Here is a 12,471-nt window from a genome sequence, read left to right on the forward strand (position 1 = left end):
CTTAAGAAAGATATCTTAAGTTACCTTAAAGGGAAGTTTAATATTGCGGGTGAATTAAATGATTTTATGGATACGCTTGAAACTAGGGCTAAAAATATTACCGTTAATAATAATATGTGGAATGAAGAGAATGAATTCTTCCAGAAATTATTAATGATTAATCAATGCACAGCTCCCAAAAAACGAGACGAACTAATACTAAAATCCTGGCCCCTTTTAATATGCATAATTGACGAAATGTCGTTTTGTGTCACAGACAAACGATTGCAAATACAGGAGCTAGAAAATAGTATTCGTTCCTCGCGCAGACGTGAAGAGGGTTTAAAAATAGCCAAAAATAAAATGGATGAATTTGCCCAAAACCTAACCGCCTTAGATAAGCATAATACAGACTTAATCGCGCAGATACAAGATTTAAATAAACAGCTTGCGCAAAGCCAGAGAGAATTAAGCGATGTAAAAAGGTCATATCGCCATAATGAAAACCCTTATATTAACAGTGAGAATTATGCAGATAATGCTAACTCCTTTAGCGAACGCGTCAGGGACGAGGTACAAAAATATATAGAACAATATAGACAAACGACCCCTAACGGGTCAGAAATAGATTTCCCGAATAGACAATCCCCTCAGGATGTAAATCCAGAGGACAGCTGTAGCGCAGCTGGTGCAGGGGAGGGAAACTCTAACAGAGAATCCCAAAATAAGTCTGATAAAGTCTATGATTCCCATAAAATAATCACCTTCGTACAACGCGCAGTACCTATATTCTCCAATAAGGGGACAACATCTGTAATTGATCATTTACAGGCTTTTGAAAATGCGTTAGCTATAATGAATGTTACAAAAGAGAAATTGAAAATTGAATTTCTGCCTTGGGTATTTGACAATAAACATCACAAATTCTTTGCTTCACTAAAGGATATGAATATTCATTCCTGGAATGGGGTAAAACAACAATGCAGAAAAGAATTCGGGCAATATCGCACTAAAACTGCCGCGAAAATAGCGGTATATGGTTTAAAGTGTCGTGCGAATCAGAGTCCAATCTTATTCCTTTCTGTATTGAAAAATGCGTATAGTATGGCTGAAGATAATCCCAAATTTGATGGCTCAGAATTTGTAAATTTATTTTTTGAAGCACTGCCTACACCCATCAAAATCAACTTGGAATGGCTGAGCAAAGAGAGTACAAAGTTATACTCTATTTAGCAGTCCAGTGAGCAGGGGGTTAAAAAGGAGTCAAAACCCAAAATTGTGGCAGAAACTAGGGTGTCACCTAGTCCCCTCAATTTGGAGTCTAAAAAGAGGACTTATGCAGAGGTGGCCAGTCAAAACAGGCCATCTCCACAGAGGTTTAATTCTGCCCCTCCCCCTACACAGGTTGAGGCGCAGGGAGACTATAACCAAAGTGGGGGACATAATCAGGTGAATAATTACTCACAAAGAGAATACTCACCAAATAATTAGTATCCGCGCAAGGGTAGATACAATAGGTGGCGAAGATATTCTCAGGGTAACCAGACACCCCAGATATATAATGCTCCCCAAAGTACTAATGCTGAACAAGCTGAACCCCAGGGGCAACCACGCCAGAATAGAAATAACGGCCCTGATTCTGAGGGAACCCAATGGTCCAGGAATCATTACAATGGGGCACCAGGAGATAGACCCAGGGGTAGAGGTAACTTGTACAATCAGGTAGATATGCTGTTTACCCAGTTAAATCGGTTGAGCGAACAAATCGCTAATATGAGTAAAAAATTTACGGCTCAGCAACCGAACAATACTTTTTTAGGGGTACAGCCAGTGGTCAGCAGTGGACCACAGGCACAGTAATAAATACTGCAGTATCACCTGAAGGGGAGGGGAGAGATATACAAAATATAATAATAAATATCAATGATACTAATCATGTTCTCTCCCCACAGACCAAAAATGGACAATTTAGCTGTGATGACAGGCAACCTCATCCGGGAAAAATTAACAAAACTCTTCCCTTGCAGCTCTCTCCTAACCTTATCTCCACAGATGCAGTACAAAAGAATCCAGCCGACCCTGTCATAGAGGAAACAGGTAGGTATGAAGATTCTTCTGCATCAGAAAGCATGGCAAACTCAGGTAACACGAAGCCCACAAATGTATGATAACGCCAACTTTATGTGTGAAATGGTAGAAACTGCAGGAAGATATTATGTATTAGTTGAGCTGCAAGATTCAGTCTCCAACCCTATCAGGGGATTAATTGACACTGGGTCACAGGCAACTATCTTATCCCACAGGTACTATACACAGCTAAATGAGCTAACACCCCACAAACCTAAAATAAAAGAATTTGACGGTTCTCTAATAGGTGTTGGGGGTGACTCCCTAAAAGTCTACGGTACTGCCTGGTTAAAATTTAAATTGGGGAACAGGGTCATAAGACACCCTGTCATTATAGTGGATCTGCCAACTGATCGTTTAATTATTGGTAGTGATCTCCTGAAACGATTAAGCACCATAATTGATTGTATAAATAATGTAATTTGGTCACAAGTTAAACGGCCTATCAATTATGGTATAGCTCACGTGGTGGAAGAGAAACCAGATGCTGTGGAGATTAATTTCAGGAATAACTCTGTACCTGAAATCACTATTCTACAAATAGATGATCAGACTCCTTTTAGTGGCTCTGATGGTAATACTTTTAAAATTTCGCCTGGAAAGATAGCGAATATTTCCCTAGATGGCGATGTATTAACCATATCACTCCACAAGGGGGATCATAAAATCCCTAAAGGGGGAGGCCACACTCAATACCTCACAGGGATTGAGAGAGTTAAAGAGGATCTATTTATCCCTATACAAGTGCATGACCTTGATAAAACCAAGTATGCTAAAATAAACTTAAAACAGGAAGCTAGCTATATAAGCGAAGGTTTATTAGCGCAAATAGCTGAACCTAAAGTGATTAAATATCTTTCTCCCCAAGACCACTGCGTCAACGGCCTGGATGACAGGTCTGAAAGCTATAACATCACAGCTAAGTGCTTATTATCTATCTCTATTGGTAATAAGTCAGTGAAGCACCTGTTTTTAGTTTTAAATACTCCCCATAATCAAATATACATTGGCAATGATATCTTACATAGATATGCCATACAAATAGATTTGATTAACTCTTGCCTCTGGAGCAGGTTAAAGGGGGACCCTGAAGTATTTCAGGATGAAAATGCAGCCCTGAAATCAAACCAGCAATTGCCATATGCTGTGAATATGCAGGTATCTAGCGATGTTATAATTCCTGCTGGGGCTGATAAATTTCTTTTACCCTTACAGGTAAAGAGAGGTCAGAAATTAAAAACTTCTGAAACACTGATTTGCCTCTCCCATAGAATACAAAATCTGGGTGTCACAGTGACTTACACTCCTATGGTGAATAATGGAACTATTCCAATACATATTATTGTACATAACATGACCCCACAGGATATAACCTTATCCAAGGGAACTACCACAGGATATGCACTGGAATCAAGTTATTACACTTTTGGATTCCAGAATAATGTAATTGGGCTAATACCTGAAGGATACCTAACTGAAGAACAATTAATAGAACAATCCTTTGCATCTATGCCAGAGGGTCTATTTAATGTTCAGTCTATTTATCCCTTCAGCTCAGAGGAAGGCATCTGTAAAATTGAAGAAGCCTCTCTAGTGTTTGATCAGCCAATCAAACAGCAAGATTACCCCAATACCCAGAGTCATGGGAGCAATGTAAATTATAATCAAGGGGATCTCACCTCTAGGTTGGAAGAAGCCTATGAAATAGGACAGCCTGAAATCTTTCCAGGATTTCAGCAAATAGTCGAAGAGCAAATATCCTTAGCTAATGGCTGTTCCAGCGATGATGAACACCAACAGCTGCGAGAACTCCTAATGGAATACAAGTATATTTTCGCTAAGGATTCTTATGACTGTGGTACTACAGACTTGCACATTGCAAGAATACAGACAGATCCCGATGCGCCACCTGTATTTATCAAACAATACAGACTTCCCATAGCCTCATATGATTCTCTTGCAGAGATCATTAGGAATTTGGAAGAAAGAGGTATTATTAGACAGGTGCACAGCTCTTATAATAATCCTATTCTAGGTGTCCTTAAGCCCAATGGACAATGGCGTTTGTGTGCTGACTTAAGACAGCTAAACAAACGAGTATACATGTCTGGCTGGCCTGTACCATACATTGACCAGTGCCTAGCACAAATGCAGGGATCCAAAATATTCACTGCCATTGATTGTGCACAGGGATATTGGACCATAAAGGTACATGAAGAGGACCAATATAAGCTAGCATTCTCCTTCCAAAAGGTTCAGTATGCATTCCAGAGACTTCCATTTGGATACATAAATTCTGGACATGAATTTGCTGTATTCATGCATAAGGCTATGCCTGACGCACTGGAAAGGGGGACCTTATCTTATGTTGATGATGTTTTAATCAAAAGCACAGACTTTGAAAAACACATCGCAGAGCTTAAACACGTCCTCAGCCAACTTAAAAGGGCAGGTGTCAAATTATCCCTGCAAAAAGCTCAATGGTGCCGCACTCGTGTAAACTTCTTGGGACATTAAGTTACCTCTGAAGGATTAAATCCCCAAAAGAAAAATGTGGAAGCTATAGTGAATTCTAAAAACCCAACTAACTTAAAGGAATTGAGATCATTCCTGGGTATGACAAATTATTCTCGCAAATTCATTGATAATTATGCGGAATTAGCTAAACCACTACTACTTCTTCTAAAGAAAGATGTGAAATGGCACTGGAGTGAGTCTCAAGAGACAGCCATCAGAGAGCTGAAAAGAAAACTCACTCAAGCACCTTGCTTAGCGTACCCTGAAGGTGGTAAACCTTTCTTCTTAGAGACAGGTTACACAGATATAAGCATGAGTGCTGTTTTATACCAAAAGCATGATAATTTGAACAAAGCCATTGCTTATGCGAGCAAAAATCTATCCCCAGTAGAAATAAAGTTTAGCGATTGCGAAAAAGCCCTCTTATCTACTGTATGGGCTCTACAAAATTTCCGCAGCTATATACAAGGCGAGAAAATTATTGTAGAAACGGCCCACCAGCCTTTACTATATTTGCAAAGTGAGAGAATAAGAGATGGGAATTTGTCAAATAGCCGCATAACAGCGTGGACTCTTTCCTTGCAAGGCTGGCCATTAGAAATTCGCTACAAGCAGAATAAAAAGAACCCAGTCGCACAGGGGCTTGCTGAGCTCCACGACTGTACTGCTAGAGATCCTGGGGAAGAATTATCAGAAGATGATTTTCTGGAGGAACAATTGCTTTCCCCATATAAAATGTACAATGAGGACCATTGCCAAACATTACCTTGGGTATATGTTGATGGTTGTTCTTACCATGCCACTATTGATAATGAGCGCAGATTAGTCGCTGGCATTGGTATAACTGGGGCAAATGGATTCCCAAATATATCTATAGGTTTCAACATTGGACAGAGATCCAGTCAAGTTGCAGAACTAACTGCTGTTTTCAAAACCATTGAAATGGCTATTGAACATGGTATTCATGAATTTGTGATCATAACTGACTCAAATTAAGTGCGTGACAGTTTTGTTGAATACCTGCCAACTTGGAAAAGAAATGGCATGCAGAAAAGCAATAACAAACCAGTCAAGCATGGCAAATTGTTCTGCGAGATTGATAATCTGGTAGTATCCAATGATTTAATCATACACTGGAAAAAGACCAAGGGTCATTCCAGAGTTCTAGGTCCTGATAAGGAAGGCAATGACCTTGCGGACTCATTAGCCAAACAAGGAGCCATAACTGGAGAACTCCTTAATATTGACCACTTAATGGGTGCAATTCAGGTAGAAGCCATTACCAGAAACCAGGCAAAAAAACAGAGTGAGCCTAACTTGGTACAATGGAGTCAGGATTCTCCTAGTGAGGACATGATCACTAGTCAAAAAGAAGACCCCATTGTAGGCATCTTCTATAAACACATAGAAGATCCTGAAAGCAACCCCATCTCAAAAGAAAAAGAAAAAGATGATTGTATTGGCAAAGAAGAATCTTAATAAAATCTAGATCACAATTCAAGTTACAGGATGGTTTGTTAATTAGAACTTCCAAAACTGGCATCCAGCAGTGGGTAGTACCCACCAAATTCAGAGGTCTAATGCTTCAACATGCCCATGATGCTCCCACATCTGGTCATCGCGGTGCCAAACCCACGTACGAAATATTGCGTGATTATGCTTTTTGGCCACACATGTTGAAAGATGTTCAAACCTACTGTCAAGGGTGTTTAATCTGTCCACAGTTCCAACCCACTGCACCAACGCATAGAGCGCCATTGCAGAAAAGGGGGATGGTAATGCCATGGTCAGATATACAAATTGATTTCATTGGCCCAGTAACAAGATCATCAAGAGGTAACAAATACATGTTAACCGTGACATGCCTGTTCACTAAATGGGTAGAATGCATTAGTGCACCTAACAATAGTGCTGAAACATGTGCAGCATTGCTCATCAACCATGTATTTTCCAGATTTGGTTTGCCCCAAAGAATCGAATCAGATCGGGGAACCCACTTCACTAGCGAAGTGATGACGAAAATGTGGAAAATACTAGGGGTTAAGAGAAAGCTCCATATTGCTTATAGAGCTGCCTCAAGTGGTGGTGTAGAACGTTACAACCAGTCCATTGTTAAAATCCTCAAAAAGTTTGTGAGTGAAACAGGTAAAGACTGGGATGTAAAACTACCTCTAGTCTTAATGGCATTAAGAGCAACTCAAAGTAGTGCTACCAAGATGTCACCTTTTGAACTGATGACTGGTAGAAGAATGGTTCTACCTCAGCATCTGCTGTACCGTACATCAGACCAAAACTTGATAAACGCTGCCAATACACATCAATATGTGGAAAACCTAAGAAAGCACCTGCAATATGCCTTTGCATTTGCTCGAAGGAATTTAGAAAGAGCCGTAACTGCCACTAAAACCTATTATGATCTCAAAACATCCAAAAAGGAATATGAAATAAATTATAAAGTTTATCTTTATAACTTTGGAAGAGATCAGGTTAGGGAGAAGAAATTTCTTCCCTCATGGAAAGGTCCTTTTGCCATTAATGACAAAATATCTCCAGTGGCATATAAAATAAGAATCCCCAAAAATGAAGGTTTCATAGATAAATAGGGCCATATCAATCAATTGCGAGCGTGTCATCCAAGATCCCAACTACAAGGTATAGAGGGAGAATGAAGTGTCATAAAATGAACTGAGATATACGGTTGATCCTCATCAAATACCATTGACTTTAGGCCAATTTAAATACATGTGTCCTACATCTATTTAAAATTGGAAGGGGGATTTATGTCAAGGTATATGTGAGATTAATAAATATATATTTTGATCATATATTTCAAGATTAATAAATCTGTATCTTTGATCAAATATTTTCACTGATCAGTAGAAAATAACTCATTGCATTCAGAACTGACTTCAGACAGGTTCAGTTCTCTCCCACTTCTTCAATTGCACAGGAGATCTCACACACTCAATATGTTAAATTATGCAATTGTATAATTTAGCAAGGAACTAAAATTAACACAGTTTCAGGAACCTCTGTATGATTGCCTGGGAACCAATGTTAAATGACAGCACTTTGATACAATGGAACATTTGGCCTGCCCAATTTAATACAGTCACTTAGAGGAATGTTGGGGAAAGTAATTTTGAAAGAGAACAGGATGAGTCATAAAAGGCAAATTAAGAGGATAGATTGTCAGATAGGTAACACCACACAAAATATATGGAGACGAAATGTCTGAAATACCCATTTTGGAACTGATCAAAATCATAGAGAAACAGCTTTTATGCACATAGGTGTTAGTTAAACATCAAATACACATCTACACTGCTGGCTAAACAGGAGATATGCTGTATTAAGACTTTTACAACTACTCGTGGATTGACCCCTAGTGGAGCAATGAAGGCCTTGGAAAACAAAAGACAGATGCTGAGGTGTGATTCTGGAAGCTCACATAAACAGGCAGCAAATAAACATCAATTTATTTATTTTTTCTGTTTGAATGCATGCCCCAGAATGTATTAAATATAGAAATTTGAGAAATTGTCTAATTCTCTATTATTATTACATGGGTATTTGCTAAGCTTGGGAGGTAACTGTTTTAGTCAGTCAAAAATGTGTAATAACCTCTGTTTTGTTTATATTTTTCAGACAGATAATCTCAGGTCTACATAGAAATGAATGTGCATTTATATGTGTATATATATATATATATATATATATATATATATATGTTTTGAAAACATAAAAGATCTTACTTAACCTCTGTGTTTTTAAGAATATAAATAAATACTTGTGGACCTGGAAAGAAATAATTAATGACACTTATTACTTTATTTCAGATGGAATGCCTGCCTGAAATGAAATGTCATATCATATGAATGTGAAATAAATGTTTATAAAGTTTTAGATACATCTTTTAAAATATAGTGAGATGAAGATATGGAAGTTACTTTGATGTGATATGACTATGAGATATAAATTTTCTGTTAGGCTAAATGAAATATAAATTATTTTAATATAATGTTAGATATATGTGATGTTTCATATCAAAACGATCAGGAAATTAATCTGATGCCGCTTCACTTATAATTAATATTGGGAGAGATTAATACAAGAAATTATGGGAGTTATTATACATTTTAAAGAAAGATGCTTAAATGTATAACTGTATTTCTTTGTCATGCTGCAATTGTTTATGCTGTCTAATTGTAATGCTGCCACCCGGTGTTGATATGAGAGAACTACAGCCAGAAAGCTTTTTGGCTGTTGGAAATGGGATATTCAGATTATCCAATAGAGGGACAAGGTTTCGAAGGGCCACCCATATTTCACACCTATGATTAGACTAATAAGTTGTATGCAGAAGGAAGGGGACACGGGCTGCAGAGTTTTGAACTGACTGAAACTGTTTTGCGTGGGACACAGTCAAACTATAAAAACAAAGTGGGCCATACCTCTCCTATTCCATTGCAATTACACTTATTTTATATGAGGTGTGAAAAATCTTGAAGTTGGATCTCATTTTGGTAACGTATATATATATAGAGAGTATAAGAAAAGGGCTGCTAATTACATGTGATATTGTAAAGTCACTGCAGTTTAAAGATACAGTTTTCTGGGTTTTGTAAGATAAGTCATATGCATAGCCTTTACAGTTAATAGATTTAAAGAGCAGATTATACTTTTAAACTGTGTGTCATTGTCCTAGATAGCTCTTACCCTACCTATTTGTATGCAAGCATTTAAAGTAAACAATTACTATTGCTGGGCCTGGCAGAGTCAAATAAATAAATTGTATTTTAAATTGGTAATCCCAGCCTAGATATTATTTAAATTTGTATCTGGTAGACTAAGTGATTTATCTGTGAAAGTTCTGGTGTTTTAAGTCAATATTGTATTAGGATAAATTGCAGTTAAATAGCAGAATATATATATTATTCTATTGTTTAAGAATACTGTTTAAAATTGTATTGCTTGGATGTTAAAGGTTATTTATAAATAAGGTGAGTTTTTAAGATAAGCGAGTATGAATTTTGCATAGCATATTTAAATAGTTTTCAAGCGCATAAAAAGTTATTTAATTTCCTTTTATTGCAAATATACTTCAATATGTTCATGGATATTATCTAAATAAAAGAGTTCAGGTATTTATATTAATTGTATGGTCTAGTAGATGCATGGTTGATTAGGGTTTCTATTTTTTGTATTGTGTTTATAACCCTGCCATAAACTGATATATTATTTGGATAGCACTACTAAGATTTTCATAAATATACTGACAAGGTTATGGTGCTCAACAGTAGATTCCCATACCTTTTCTACGCGTTTAGATCTGTTTTCAACCATTCTTTTGTATGTATATTGATCTTTACTTTTTGTCATCTATTTTGCACAAATCCACTTTACTCCCAATGAGAAGCGCAAAAACTGTAAAAAGAATGAGAGCCCCAGATGGTGTAATATTGTTTGTTTACACAGCTTTTATTATGAACAAATTTCAGGTACTCACAATGTGAAAAGATTAGAAATGTTCATAAAGGTTTCTTTAAGATCTGTAAAAAGTCCTCATGTGGCTAGCAGACGCTCCGGTTAGCACTCAGTCGATGTACTCTGTCAGGTTCACTGCTTCAACGCGTTTCTCGTCCCCTACTTGGCGCTTTCTCAAGAGGATAATTGGCATGTTTGTCATACAGTATGAAATGAAACAATGCATAAAAATGAATCCTTTGACCCCACAAAAGCAGTCACATCTAGATCCACATTTAGACCATTAGTCATGAGAGTCCCCAATGTATGGATCCAAATGGTCTCTCCACGCCTAAGGTCTAACAATCTATCTCCACCTCTACTACTAGGCAATACTATTTCAATTCCTTTAACAGTCAAGCATTTGGGATCACACTCGTGTTTCTAAGAATAATGAATAGGGACACTATGTTTTAAAAGAGGTTTTTTGATATTATAAACATGTTCGCTATATCTTTTTGATAAACACCTCTTCATGCGACCAACATACTTCAGTCCACAACTACACTTTAATAAATATACTGCATAGGTGCTTTTACAGGTGATAAATTGTTTAACAGGAAGCTCTTCCCCTGTTACTGATTTAATGGATGATCTATCACGATCAATAAATTTACACATAGGGCACCTAGATTTGTGACATCTATAGGTGCCCCTTAGAGCCAGAAAATTCCTATTTGTACTACCATTAGCACCACAATTCTCTTAACATTGGTCACCCCTTCACCATAAGTTGTTATACATTTTACTGTTTGTCCCTCATGACTATATATCTGATCTTTTTGTTTGTTTAATAGAACTTCCCTATTCATCTGACTCACTTCATCCATAATTTGATTAAAGTATTCTCCATTATGTTTTTCACACACCAATTTGTCTCTCAGGACTTCTGCTTCATCATTATAGTCACTTGTTTTAGAACAATTCCTTTTAATTCTAGCAAACTGGCTCTTTGGAATATTTTTAACCCATTTCCTTTAATGGCCACTCCTAGCATGTAATAGGCCATTACTATCAACCGTTTTTCTATAGTTCTTAGTAGTAATTTTATTATCTTCTACAAACACCAATAGGTCAAGAAATTCAATTTCTTTTTCTTGAATATTGCCAACAAATTTAACATTTAAACCATTGGAATTTATAAAGGCAATACAATTTAAAGCTTCCTTATCAGAGCCATCCCATATTATAAAAAATCATATTTTTTTTAAAAAAGACCCATGAATAAATTTGCATATGATGGGGCAAATTTTGTCCCCATTGCTGTGCCGCATATCTGATGGTAGTAGTCCTTTTCAGAAACAAGAAATATTCCAGCCTCTAAAATTCTTTAAAAGAACCTTTATTTCCACATGGGGTCCTCAGAAAAAAACATACAATGTTTCAAGCCTGATATGGCTCTTAATCATGTATAATTATAATTATACATGATTAAGAGCCATAACAGGCTTGAAACGTTTTATGTTTTACTACCTTCATTAAGAACACATTTTGATTCCTGTAAAAATACTTTTGTAGGGTCACTTTTCAACGTAACATAAGTAGAAGAATCATCCAAAAGCCTCATCGCATCAGTAATATAAACATCTCGATCCTGGATCACTATCCCACCACCCTTGTTGGCTTGGCACATAGTAATAGCTCTATTATTCATTAGGAGATTCAGGCTCCTTCTTTAAAATGGGGTTAAATTATCCCTAAATTCTTCCTTTGCTGGTAGCAGATCTAGCTCTTTCTCAACCAAATTCTTAAATGTCTTAATATATTCTCCCTGGGTATTAGTTGGATACAAAGTAGATTTAGCCCTTTTATCACTGTGTATATAAATATCACCTAATTCATTCAGAGAATCCGTTCCTAATAATAAATTCATATTCTCTAATGTTTTGGCATCATCAATTCCAAGTACACTCTTGTATCTGGCATTAGATTGAGTATTTTTCTGAGCAAAGCATCTTTTTAATGTTATGTTCCTGATAAATCTCTGAAAGTCTATAAATACTTGAAATTTATCAATGTTCTTTTTAGGGGCAAAAGATAACCCTTTACTTAAAGGGACACTAATCCCAAATTTTTTCTTTCGTGATTCAGATAGAGCATGCAATTTTAAGCAACTTTCTAATTTACTCCTATTATCAAATTTTCTTCATTCTCTTGGTATCTTTATTTGAAATGCAAGAATGTAAGTTTAGATGCCGTCCCATTTTTCGTGAACAACCTGGGTTGGTGGATAAATTCATCCACCAATGAACAAGTGCTTTCCAGGGTTCTGAACCAAACAAATAGCTTAGATGCCTTCTATTTCAAATAAATATAACAAGA

The sequence above is a fragment of the Bombina bombina genome, chromosome 5, assembly GCF_027579735.1.
Source record: "Bombina bombina isolate aBomBom1 chromosome 5, aBomBom1.pri, whole genome shotgun sequence".
NCBI classification, from domain to species: domain Eukaryota; kingdom Metazoa; phylum Chordata; class Amphibia; order Anura; family Bombinatoridae; genus Bombina; species Bombina bombina.